A 14,000-nucleotide genomic window follows, 5' to 3' on the forward strand; every position below is an offset into this window, starting at 1 on the left:
TGGATCCTGTGTATTAAATTCTGCCTTAACAAATAAAGTAGGTGTCTTTTTAATCAAATTACCTCAGTTTAACATAAAACCTCTTCCTAGATGCCTGGAAAAAAAATAAATCCATTCCCGGAAGCATTAAAACCTAAAATAACTATTAGGTTTCAGATTGAGGTCCTTTCCAACCCTAACTATTCTATGATTTTGTGATAATACCATTTTGTTTAGTGGAAAGGAACTGTGGGGAAGACCAAGGAAAACTTAACCAGGCATTTTGCCCTGGTAAGCAATTGGCTGGAAGACATCTTCAACTTTATTTTCTTTTTTTAATCTGTAGAAAGAAATGTGGGAGTTGAGCACTAAGGCTCCACCTCTCAAGCAGCCTGACTGCTGACAGAAACGTACAGGCATACAGAAGTGTAGAGTCAGAATGGGATTAAACAGAAATGGAAGGTGCAACATTGTTCCAGCCCTGAAGCACTATCAGAATAAGTAATCACAGAAAAATGGGCAGTACAAACAAGTAAATCAGAATGCCTTGCAAAATCTACTACTACAAAAAAGGAGGTTATTAACAACAAAAAACCCAACACCCCTAAAACAGGCTTAGAATGAATCAACTCTAATACAGCCAGTGTTTCTAAATAAAACACAAATAGCCTTGCTATAAAAAAATTACCATCATTAAATAGGCTGATGTTTCCCCCTCACAAGTGCTGTGCTCTCCCCAGCAGAGCAGCATCTGTCCAATCTGTAACCTACACTTGCCAATTTCTTCAGAATTTCACATAAAATCAGTCCTTGTGAAATCTGCCCCAATTTGCACACCAAAAAATAAGGCATTTGCTTGATAAATGCATTTTAAATATATGAAATTCATTTCTGCTAACAGATCAGGGAGTTGAGGACATTCCCCGGTGCGGGGTGAGGTTTGGCTGCCTGGGCACAACGCCAATTTACAGACAGCGCAGCTGGTGGCCTTGGAAGAGCAAGGGAGAAAGCAGCCCCACTGTGGGCTTGCCCACCCTTTGCTAGGACACTGCCCTAAAATTCAGCCTCTTGCCCTTGGCCCTGCCCAAGCAATGCCATCACTTGGCTGCAGCCATGCCTGGACCTGGCCAGGTATCCGCTTGACACAGACCCCAAGAGGCTGACCATAGACCTGCCTCTTCACTACAGCTCCTGTCTCAGCCTGGCAGCCATCCCTCCACCTGACTGTTGTACTGCTCTGTCAGTACCGTTGGGCTGCCCTCAGCTTCTGGCTCTCCTGCCCTTTCCAAGCTGCCTTGGCTGCTCCCCAGTACCGCACCTGAACCCAAATGTCGCTTTCCAGAGACACCACCTGCAAAGTCTTAACAGTGCTTTCCGGCTCCAAGTGGCATTATTGGACTAATTAATCACATATACAAAGAGACGGAGAAAGGGAAATTGGATCCTTTTTGAATCCACATTTTTACCTAGTCCCTGATGTGACTCAAGAGATGAGTCAGTGTGCTTGTAGCTGTTTGGCTATTTCAGCTTCAACTTCTCTATACTTAATGCTCCTTTACAATATATGGGGATTTTGTTTGGTTGGTTGGCTTTGGTTTTGGTTTTTTTCTCTCTCCAGAGCTATTACACTGGACAAAAGGAAAACTTTATCAGGAAGCAGGTTCCTGATGATTCGTCACTGCCCCTTTCCTGGATTCTGTCTATTGCTACTGAAGTATTTCTTTCAATCAAAGAATTAAGCTTCTTTTGGCAATCCCTTCATGGAAGGATAGTATGCTACAGGATCACCTCCTTCCTGACAAAAGCTTCAGAGAAAAAAATTTAGAAGGTATATACAAATTGCACACCTCGGTAATCCACTCTGCCATACCCGGTAATGGTACTGACTGAGTAAATTAAAAGAATATAAGTAAGTTGAAATAAGAAACTGCAAAGCTGCCAGGGTCCTTTGACTAAATCTATATAGCTATGCCATCAGGGCTGAAGGCAGTTCCTGTCTTGGTTTGGTTTGGTTCATTACAAACTGTTTGTGGACCCCAGTTCAGGTTTCACTTGCAACTCACAGTTCTTCATTACATCCAGGCTTATAAACCAAGATTTTATTTCCCACTCCAGAGTTGCTGATAAGCTAAGGTGGACAAAAAGTTGAGAGGTGCTGCAAAGACCCATGGGAGTCAAGTAAAATAACACTTTAGTGTGTATGACATATATAGCAATGTAGTGTGTATCACATATATCTATCACACAAATATACAGGGCATAAATTATTTATGATGATGATTAAATCATGCTCATTTCCACGCTCAGGGATACTGGAAAAAACAAATGGAACCTGTGTGTATCTTAAGGCTTTAGGCAACCCTTATTGTAAAAGTGAACTGACATAGCTTAGAAAGTAACATGAACCTCAAACAAATCTCTTGTATTTCATAACATACACTGCTAAACTAGACATGGTATCTGCTTTCATCCACTTCCTTTAGAAGAGCTAATTGGATCCACTCCCCTCCCTTGGTAGGCTCTCTTAGTAGTCCAGTTATCTTTTTTTTCTCTTTTTTTTTTTTTAATCAGGAATATTTGCAGCTGTTCTGGTTTATCAGATTATTTTTCGCTCTTTTATTGTATCCCACATCTGCTCCATGCTTGCTTCTTAAGTGCACAAACGAGTTTCGTTTCTACAACCATGAAGTATTTACTTAAAGACTTAAAGGGGTAGAGCATTTGACGTCACCTACATGGACTTGTGTAAAGCATTCAATGCTGTCCCATACAACATCCTTGTTTCTAAACTGAAGAGACATCAATCTGATGAATCACTCGGTGGATAAAGAACTGGCTGGATGGCCGCACACAAAGAGTTGTGGTCAATGGCTCAATGTTCAGCTGGAGACTCGTTACCACAGTAACGAGTGGTGTCCCTCAGGGATCGGTGTTGGGACCAGTCTTGTTCAACATCTTTGTCGCTGACATGGACAGTGGGATTGAGTGCACACTCAGCAAGTTTGCCGATGATACTGAGTTGTGTGGTTCAGTTGATATGCTGGAGGGAAGGAATGCCATTCAGAGCGACCTTGACACGCTTGCGAGGTGGGCTGATGCCAACCTCATGAAGTTTAACCATGCCAAGTGCAAGGTCCTACACCTGGGTCGGAGCAATCCCAGGCACAGCTGTAAGCTGGCAGAGAAGAGATTCAGAGCAGCCCTGCAGAGAAGGACTTGGGGGTCTTGGCTGATGAGAAACTTAACATGAGCTGGCTTCAGCGCTTGCAGGACAGAAAGCCAACCGTATCCTGGGCTGCATCAAAAGGAGCGTGACCAGCAGGTTGAAGGAGGTGATCCTGCCCCTCTACTCTGCTCTTGTGAGACCTCACCTGGAGTATTGTGTGCAGTTCTGGTGTCCTAAACATAAAAAGGACATGGAACTGTTGGAACAAGTCCAGAGGAGGGCCACGAGGATGATCAGGGGACTGGAGCACCTCCTGTATGAAGGTAGGCTGCAAAAGTTGGGGCTGCGTGGAGACCTCATAGCAGCCTTCCAGTACCTGAAGGGGGCCTATAAGGATGCTGGGGAGGCACTCTTCATTAGGGACTGTAGTGATAGGACAAGGGGTAACGGGTTAAAATTTAAACAGGGGAAATTTAGATTGGCTATAAGGAAGAAGTTTTTTACTGTAAAGTTGGTGAGGCACTGGAATGGGTTACCCAGGGAATTTGTGAATGCTCCATTCCTGGCGCTGTTCAAGGCCAGGTTGGACAGAGCCTTGGGTGGCATGGTTTAGTGTGAGGTGTCCCTGCCCATGTCAGGGGGGTTGGAACTTGATGATCCAACCTGAACTATTCTATGATTCTGTGAAAGACAGAGAAGTTCGGAGGAGTTAAAATTCTTTAAAGCTAAATCAATACTAAAAACTACTTGCAACATTGTTAACATTCAGTATTAAAGCTGATCCTTAATTTATTAAATTCTGCATCCAGTTTTTCACTAATGGCCTTTATTTCAAATTTTGAGAAACTAGGTACATATAGAGATGGGGATGAGAGCTTATCAGTAACTGTGGTTTCCTATGGTTCATAGGTGTATCTACTTCAAGACTAGACCAGCTTTTCCTTCTGCCATTGAGTATATGATATGCTGATTTCTGCCTGCTGTCATGTTTAGGATACCACATAGCACCTTATGCACCGCTTTATTTTCTTCTGAAACACTAACCTGCACAAGTAGGAGAGAAAGAAAGGGAAACAATGGCCAGGGGCAAAGGGTCCTTGTAAATTATACATATCTCAAAGAACTCAGATTACTGGTAATAACACCTCTCTCAATCTCCACTCCCTATCCCATGCACGTATTCATATAGCGCATGGTTCCCAGCAGGTATCCTCACGTTATGTAACTGTGATAGTGGATCACACAGTCCTTCATTAGAAGCCAGTTATGGTAGATCTCTTCTGTCAAATGTGAGGTAGCTCTAATATTCTGCTTAATGAAGACACAGGTGGAGCTTTATATTTAGTGAAAGCTATAGGCAGACATTTGAGACTGTTACCCATTTGTTACCTACTTGCACCAGTCAACTTACTGCAGGATCAGGCATTTGCCTAAGAAAAATGGTGGCTACTGCCCAGCTCAGGATCAAAAGAGTTACCACGTCACTGATTAATGCTGGAAGAGCTCAGACTTCCTACAGAATAATCACTTTCCTCTAAGATTGTAGCTAGGACATCCAAATGATTTCTTCATGCGTGGTCTAGAAATAAGGATGTCATTTACTGTTCTATTAGCAAGATGCCAGGAAGGTATGTCACAGTGTACAGGTTAGATCTACTAAATTTCCTGAATGGAAAGAGACATTGTAACACCTTGTTTCTCAGCATCCTACCTGTCTGTGGAAATACCCTTGAAGAAGGAGTGACCAAGCTTGTAAGGCATCAAAAGGCTATGTGCATTTGACTGCCACTTCCAATTTCATATGGCAACTCAGGATCCAGTGTAATTAAGACATGTGTAAGCATGGCCCCCAAGCACAATAAACACTGACAGAGGAAAAAATAAGAAAGTGACAAATTAACTATGTCTGACTTACTGGTGTGCACTCAGGGTGGCTGACCGAAAATTCCGGTGTGGTCAAAAGAACTGGAACCCGCTGATGCTCAACTATGAAATCCAGGCCAAGATTTCCTTAATTTGAAGCTGCTGCCATTGCAAGGAAATTACTTATGATTTATGAGTGAAAACAAATGGAGAACTGATGTTTCTTTCTCACAAATTGTGGACAGATGCCATCACCTACTGGCCTTAGAAATCTCTCAAGGCATGTAGGATTCCAGCAGTCTGAGGTTTAATTAATGAGAAGCTATTGGATAGGATGTGTGTGATGCAACTTCCATGAGTCTTAGAAAAACAGGACTCCACAGTCTGAAATAGCAACATATTAAAATGCAGAAGCCAAACAACAAGCTATATTGGCTTCAATGCCCGACTGACTGCATTTAATGAAGCCTAAAGGGATGACTGTTAGGTTGGAGAAGCAGCTGGATAATTATGGGCAATACACAGTGAAAACACATCACCCTTTAGTTTGAAAATTGAAACTGCTTCAGGAATGAAGAACAGGAATACTTTAGCACAGCATTCATATGTTTTTACTCTTCAACAGACCCTTGAATGCTGTGCCATCTCTGAAGCAGCTGTGCCAGTTCAGAACAGTAACAGAGCCCTTTATACATGGCACACAAGTATGCTAGAAAGTGTCTGTGCTGGTCAGTGGATCTGACACTTGAATACACCTTAGTTTAGTAGGAATTATTTATCAAGAAGCTGTAAAAACTGTTGGAAGAAAGGGAGGGTGAAGGGGTGGGTGTGTATGGGAAAACTACACTTCTTGTGCAGGCCAAAAGCAGTTAGCTCCTTCCTTAGTTCTAAGAGAAACAGTACTGCAGTACGTCTGTTACAGCAGGTGAGTTTTTCTTTACTCCTTGATAAACAAATCCAAGGAAAACTAAAACAAATTCTCATTTTGTCTTAAAAATAAATAAATAAATAAAATACTTGTGGAAAACAAACAACAAAATCAACCCGCTAAACGAACAAAAAAACCCCAACACCACAACAACAAAAAAAAAAACACACCCTACCATAACAAAACCAGAAACCTCTATGAAAACACGGCCAGGTGGGGACAAATCTTAGGACAAAATTTAATAACCTATTCAAGGCAGACTAATTTTCATCTCTCCGAAATGTTAAGTTACATAATTTCAACTTCCTCAGACTCCCACTCACTTTCCAAGATCAATTTATATTTCTTCAATCAGCTCAAGAGTACAGTCATCTGCCTTCAGTGAAATCACAAGTGGTATAATAAATGACAGAAAAAGCTAAGCAAAGCACAAAAGTATATGTGGAATTCCATTAACTCATCTATGACTCTCTGATAAGTACTTTCTAGCATGGAAAGTATTTCCAATTTTCCTTATTTACACACCAACAACTAAGTCATGTAAGTTCTTCCCAAAAATTAGCAATTGACTTCTCACAACTAAATAACGGTACACAAGCCTAAAACATCAGACGTTAAAAACAAGTTTCTTTTGAACCATAACCTAGACTTCACGACTGAAAGGAAATATTAAGCAAACCTGGACAAGTTTACCAACCCAATTTTTATTAGCTGTAAAAATAAACAAATATTGGTGTTCAGCCATATCTGCGCCAGTGAGAAGCATAATGCTGACACAGCACAGTAAGAAAAAAGATGAGGTACTACCCCTTTTAGAAGGAACACAGACTGACAGCTAGATCAGGGAGGAATAACACTTTTTCACTGTTATGACAGGCACCTTACGAGATTTTTACTTAGTCACCACAGCTGAATACCTGAAAGGCTAATAAGGATTCTTTTTCTTTCTGCTTATTTTGCAGGTTAGGCTAGTTTCTTCTTTTATTTATAGTCCTTTCTTTACTAATGCGCCGACTTAATGAAAACTTTAAGCTTATTTTAAGTCGATCCAATTCTGACCTAGCTGTCAATTATGCATAAAGATGCCTAAAAAAATATGCTGCTCAGGTTGCCTGGAGACTTTTAGTTTTTTTATTAATAATTATTAAATACCAAAGACCATACAGGCAAAGTATAAACCCTCTCTCCTCCCCCATTAGGACCATTAATAAGGGATTTTATTGATGAAGAAACTACAAAATCAGTCTTTAAGACCTTTATTTCCACTATGGGATCAAAGTTCCTATTCAAATGCAAGCATGGTTTACATGGAATGCTCACAGTAATTGATTCCTACAGATGTTGTTACCAAACTTGCATTTAGAGGTAATGCCTGACACTTGCCTGAAGAAATCGTATGTGCATGTGTGTGTACTGAAATGTTCTTGCAAGTTTGTTAAATAACAGATACCACAAATACTTTTTCTTTTTTTCACAGTGTTCAGTAGTTGAGATATCTGTATTGCAAGAAAAGTCCAGGAACATAAATGGATGAAGCCAAATATTCTGAGCCTAAGCAGCTATACTGCAGTTATTTACAAACATCTAATTCAGACAGGAAAAGTGGAAAAACATGAAGAACGGGGATAATATCAAAATACATTTCCTCTGAATATTGGATGCTGATCTCAAATTAACACTGTGGGCATGTCTCAACTTTCAAAGAATAAAATTAAAAATCAGCTAAATTTATATTGGATCAATCATGCTCTGTGTGCTACTATCCCGATTCCAACCAAATGCACAGTGTTCTAGCCCCCTTAATGTGTTTCTTCCCACAAGTTTTTACCCATTTGAAAGTCACCCTTCTTCCGTTTCAGATTTTTGATTTCCTGCACATCCATATGCCAACCAGTGATTAAAGAGAAAGGACCAAATGGTGAATGTGGTCTTCAAGTACATTGTACAAGCATAAAACATGTATTTTTTTCATAACCTATTTTCTTGTTTAAAAAAAACACCCAAAACCTAAAAAGCCACTGTTTTACATTTCCACCAATGCACGTACTAAATTTTTAAATATATTTCTGTAAAATTTAACTGCAGAAGTCACTGAAGGAGTTCCTCCTTCACACCAAGCATCATTGGTGCTAGTGGTAGTACTCGCGCTTCTTGCCTAGTACTGCTGATGCTATCCTTCCACACAAATGAACAGCCTAATACAGAGTGTTATTCCCCTTTTCACCCAATATCGCCCAAAATAAAGACCCCTGTTTAGCACTATCTTCCCCAAATTATTCTATAGCTTGACAATTATGGTACATTTCTGTAAGATGCAGGGGTGGATTTGAATACCTTCAGGCAGAGGAAAGAACAGTAACCAAGTCTCTCAACTTTGCTCTCAACCATTTTAAATAAGCACATGTCTATCACTGGTAAAGAGAAAATCTATTACGTTAAACAGCCCACAGAAGAGGGTTCAGTGCTTCATGCACACAGCTGCCTATATGCTAAAGCAGCTTAGAAATTCAGACATCCTACTGTGCTAGTATGTCCATTTCAGCAAGGTGGAAACCCCAGTGAAATGCAGTATGATCAAATTTCTCTTTCTGTATTTTGCAGAGACATAAGCTCTATTTTCCATGCTAAAAACACAGTATGCATTACTTTAAATGTTGCAGCTGCAGACAACCATCAGATTGATATCCTGAGTTGCAAATGCCTTTTTAATCACCTTCAGTGCAGCAGGAGGTCTGCAAGAAAATGCTTTATGGAATCATAAACTTCAAAGGAAACATACCAACAGAATGTCACAGTTAGCAATAGAAAGCAGTACAGTAGAAAGCAAGCATCTCAAATTCTTTTAAACAAATTTCTCAAGACACATCAAACAAGGGAAGATAAAGATTTTGTCACTGCGCAGAGATCTCTTTTCAGATAGATCAGCTTCTGAAAAGAGGTCCTGAAAGAATCCCAAAGTTGTCACTGAAAGGAAAAAATCAGCATTTTGTATAAAATGTTATACCTTAGTTAGGAACATTTTTTAAGATAGTGACAGAATCTGTTTGATTTTGCATCATTGTGAGTACGCAACAATTCTAGTTAAGTTAACAAGCAATTAAAGATGGAGAATGTGTTTTCATTCAGTGTTCAAAGCCGCAGAGGGCCATAGGTAGCAAGAAGCTACTCAAGTTCTCATTTATTTAGAAGTTGTTATATGTGTTTAGATTCAGTATGCCTGTGTAAGGGAAAAGTGTATGTTGAACAATGGTCATTTTAATCTCTACAGTCTTCCTACCATATGTCTTATGGACCTTCTTAGACAAGCTCCATCATAATCTGCCTTAAAATCTGGCCAGGCAGGTCCCATGGTGAAAGCTGCAGTGCTTAAATGTCACTGCATGATGTAACTGTAGGGACACCAGGCGGGAAGAAATATGCCTTTGTCTGACAATCAGATAGTTTCTATCTGACAGTTAAGTGGTATGAATAAACAAAGATGGCACCAAAGACGGCCCTCTTGTACAGCTATAACAACAGAGAAAATACTGAAGGTTTGCCATCAACCAACCACATCAGTATTTCTGCTGCATACTGAATAGTTACCAATATAGCGTTCATCATAAACCAAAAAATGTGTATTTCTCATCAAGCTAACTTCTCTTAACTATTAGCACAAGTATTAACACTTTCCTTAGGGTACCAGGGAATAGTGCTAAAAAAGGCCTCACTTGTAAATAGAACAGATATAAAAGAGTAACACGTAAATATGTGCTATGGTTTACAATACAATAAAGAAAGTTCAGTGCTAACTGGAAGGTACACAAAAGCTATTTCAAATATTTGCATTTATCAAGTGAATTACTATCTTTGCTATTTTGACCTACTAATATATAGTTCTCACTGAATACTTTCACATGCAAGACAGAAAATACCCATTTTGTAACAATTTAAACTTCTAGATTAATGCTGTTCACTCTGTTGAAAAGATACATTCCCTAGTCATCTATCAGTAACACCAGACTAAATATTAATTCAAATAAGCTTAAAAATATTTTTAAAAAATATAATACTGTGATGCAGGTCATACAAGATATTCTAATAAACATGATATTCCATTCCAGTGACATGACATGGCAAGAGAACAACATTTTCTTACAGAAATCCAGGATATTTCAGCTATATTCATTGGGTTCTCCTCCACTTCAATTGATATTTACAGACTCGATCTTTTACATCCCTTAAGGAAAACAGTTTTTCAAGCAATTAGGTGAATGTGTTTGTGATACAGATAACATATCACTATGAAAACTGTAATTTTTCCTCATCTTAATAGGAATTTTAGTCACAACTGGGAGCAGCATCATTATCACATAGAGTGTTTGATCAGTAATACACCAGATATTAACAAGAAAGCTAGATAAAGATCAACACGGGCTACTTGAAGTCTTTAAATGATGCTTATTAAGCACAAAACATGGTGGGGTTTGGTTCTAAATCAGCATTTTTATCAGACTGCTCCTATAAAACAAAACTGAGTTAATCATTAGTTGCTCTTAAATTTAAACCACACTGCATTATGTAGACAAAAGTAGTTGCTTTCTTTAAAATCCCTTTTCGTTAGGGAGGTACCACAATCCTGAAAGAACTCATTGACAGCATCAGTTCAGTATGATCATGCACTGACACCTAGTGAACACTTGCAGTTAAGAAATCCTGTTGCATATCTTTTCTGCCCATGCAGGACAACTGTTACCAATATATTCATGCTGATAAGATGCTTCACATATAGACTGGCTTTCCCTTCTTCTTACTAGAGAGACATTAGGATATGCAGTATTTCTTGCACACAAGCATGAGAACACACATTATTTTATGCAGTATCTGACCTGCTTGAAAAACATGTATGTTCCTGTGAATCATTACCTTGGTTTATTTTTCATCCATCACAACAGCCTAGTGACTAGTGCACAGTATTTCAATGAGACCAACCAGACAAACAAGTTCACAGAGACAAGATGTATTTTGCAAACCTTCATCTCTGCTAAGGGAGTCAGCTGGCTCCACACACAGCACAATTGTTTTTGTTTCCATTATGTAGCAGATGGTGGTTGAGATGATCTGAAAAGCCCTTAAACGTGAACGGCACATGCTGAGGAACAGTGGAGACTGCAACCAGTGGATTTATAGCTGAGAACAATCTGGGGTCAGTGACTATGTCATTGCATTGTCACTCCTCCTAATGTGTCTCAACAGAGATGCAGAAGCTGGCTGTTTGACCTATTCAGCCAGCTTCACGCAGGATCACCAGCCCCACATTCTCACCATAAATAAAAGAAGAGATCTGATATTGCAATTCACAACTCTTCTTTTTCTTTTACTGCATTTAAGTGACCCCTTCTCCTAAACTTTACACGTTTCTGAAACCAAGCCCAAGCTAGAAACCATAGCTTCTCTTGAATTCTCAGGGAGCACTGGACAAAATACTGCATTTAAATGGTGACTACAAAGAAGACAGATACTCCCTTTATACAAGGAGGCACACTGAAAAGATGACCAATAATTGGCACAAGTTAATCCTGGGGAGATTTTGACTGGACATAAGAGGAAAATTTTTCATAATGAGAGCAATCAGCTACTGGAATAATCTCCAGGAAGTGGTGAATTCCCCACCATTACATACTTTTAAGATTCAGCTAGACAGGGTGCTGGGACACCTGGTCTAGGTTATGCCTACCCAAGAAAGGTTGAACCTCATGATCCTTGAGGTCCCTTCTAACCTGATATTCTGTGATTCTGTGAAATTATTCAGTGAAACACTGCACTGCCTAGGGTTACAAGCAAAGCCAGAAAAAGCAAATATCAAAATAAACCTTCAAGCTCTTACAAATAGGCTGAGGTTGTGGGAGGGGGTATTATGCAATACACTGCCAGATGCTATCGGTTGCCATAAATCTTTGCAGACCTGTGTTCAGAATTCCAGTTTTCATACCTCGATTTTTCTGAATTCCCAAACATAAGGATACTCCAGGATCACACGCAGCATTATGGATGATACACTACTGCAGGCTCTAAGCTGTTTTGTCAACATAAGCACTGAACTGACTTGAAAGTTGTTCCTGAGAAGAGTGACGGAGGTCTAAGTTGCAGGTACCTCCCCTATTCAATACATCTCTCAGAAGGCTGGGGGAGTGGGGAGAAAAAAAAAATAATAGTAATTTCAGAACTTGCAGCTTCACTTGAAAAAACCCTGATATTCATCCAAGGTATTTATGTCTGGGTATGGGTGTTAAGCTCAATTTCTATCTCTTGTATATGAAAGTTATTTTGTCACAGCTATGACATACATAGGTGATAGCACTAGTGAAAAAAATCTTTCACAAGCAGGTCTCTGGATGAAGTTATTACCTGAATACTAGGTTGCCCTACACCTGCACAATACTTCTCCAGCATAACTGCACGTCTTTGAATGAGTAGCTTCACTTGCTGAGATCAGTGCAGTGGTTATTTTCCTTTTCATGATTTCAGAATTATCCTACCTGTGTGTACAGTGATGGTGGCTGTGGGAGAGAGGTCTCCCAGACCAAACAACAGGAAGACCAGCAGGCCAGTGGCAGCAGATTTGACTTTCTAAATTGGTTTTTAATATGTCTCTAAATTGCCTTTCAGGTGTTATAAACATATCTTTCTTACATGCACTATTGAGAGGGCTTTTACAACATAAATGATAATTACCTCCTTTGCCTCTATTGTTCCCATTTTCTTTTTTACCAGTTGCACAAAACCCTAAACAAATAAAACCAAACAAAGTGGGTGTGGAGGGAACTTGACAAATCTCAACTGGCTTCTTTTGGGGGAGAGAGCTCAAAAAGAAACTTAACAAAGAAAACTCTAGAAAAAACAACCTGTGCCTATGGGAGCTTCTGTTAATTATTTAGTTCCCATGCTACCCATGTGTTCATTTGAGAATGTGAGGGATACAGGGCACACACACAAAATTATTACCACTGTTAACAATTTTTTGTTTGTGAATCAAGTACAGTATTTTGAGATTCTTTAGTTAAAATGCGTAAGTCCATTTGAAAAGTATTTTATGAATACATCCTGGAAATGAGTCGAAGCCAAAGAAATTGACTTTCTTACCAGAAAGTCAAATTATCAGAAGCAAATGCAAATCCTGAGCAACTTGAACTCTCATTCCTCCTTATATGCATACACAATGCTCACAAATATATACACATTAAAATTTATATACATGTACAATGGCCTTCTGTTTGTCAAGACTCCACCTGGAAGAGGACATGTTTTCCATGCTATCACTACAGTAAGCCTTTACAGATTTTCCACAATCTCTTATGCTATGTCAAAAAATAGAACAATTAACTGCATTCTTGTCAGGATTTCACATTTAAATGTAATCTTATGGGCAAAACACAGATTATTAAAGAGTGAGGTGGGGGGGTGAGGGGGACAGCAGAGTGCCTGATCAGTTTTCATGGATCAACATTTCCTCTGTGATTAAAAAAAAATAAAATATACCTCCTCAAACCATACACATTATTCTGCTTTGCAGATCAAAAATCCTCGTTGCCATGGGAACTGCAAAAAAAGCCAGTCATGACATGGCAAGGCTACAACAGAAACGTGTCTGCTGGGAAATTACCAGTAGTCCAGGTTCTTGTATCAAAAATGCTTGGGTATTTGCAACCTGAAAACAAAATGCTTCCTCAAATCTTACTTCCAAACTCTCCTTCCACAAACATTTTGCAGATTTTCACTAAAAGCTGCACTTATATATTTTGTTTATACAAAGGAAGGTAAGCAAATTAGTGGTTAAGCCTTACTGCATACAATTCAAGAATACCAACTTGTATGTATGTCTTTTCCAGATATACTTGGTATAAAGTGTACACTCACGATTTATACTGCTTAGTTCATCTACACACAAGACAATAAACAGATCCTTAAAAATAACAACAAAAAAAACCCAACAACAACAAACATAATCCTAAAGCACTTGCTGATAGGCACACAAAAAAAGAATACTGCTTAAGACTGGCTGTATAAAGCAAGATCTACAATAAT

General features: G+C 39.2%; 1 protein-coding gene across 3 annotated transcripts in view; it reads right to left on the reverse strand.

The window, feature by feature from the left end:
- Positions 1–14,000, reverse strand: part of CSRNP3 (cysteine and serine rich nuclear protein 3) — a 109,453-nt gene that overhangs the window by 91,452 nt on the left and 4,001 nt on the right. The gene's annotated exons all lie outside the window — the stretch shown is intronic.

Source organism: Neopsephotus bourkii, unplaced genomic scaffold, assembly GCF_033783945.1.
Source record: "Neopsephotus bourkii isolate Nb327-2 ecotype Australia unplaced genomic scaffold, CSIRO-AGI_Nbou_v1 NB_196, whole genome shotgun sequence".
Classification (NCBI taxonomy): domain Eukaryota; kingdom Metazoa; phylum Chordata; class Aves; order Psittaciformes; family Psittacidae; genus Neopsephotus; species Neopsephotus bourkii.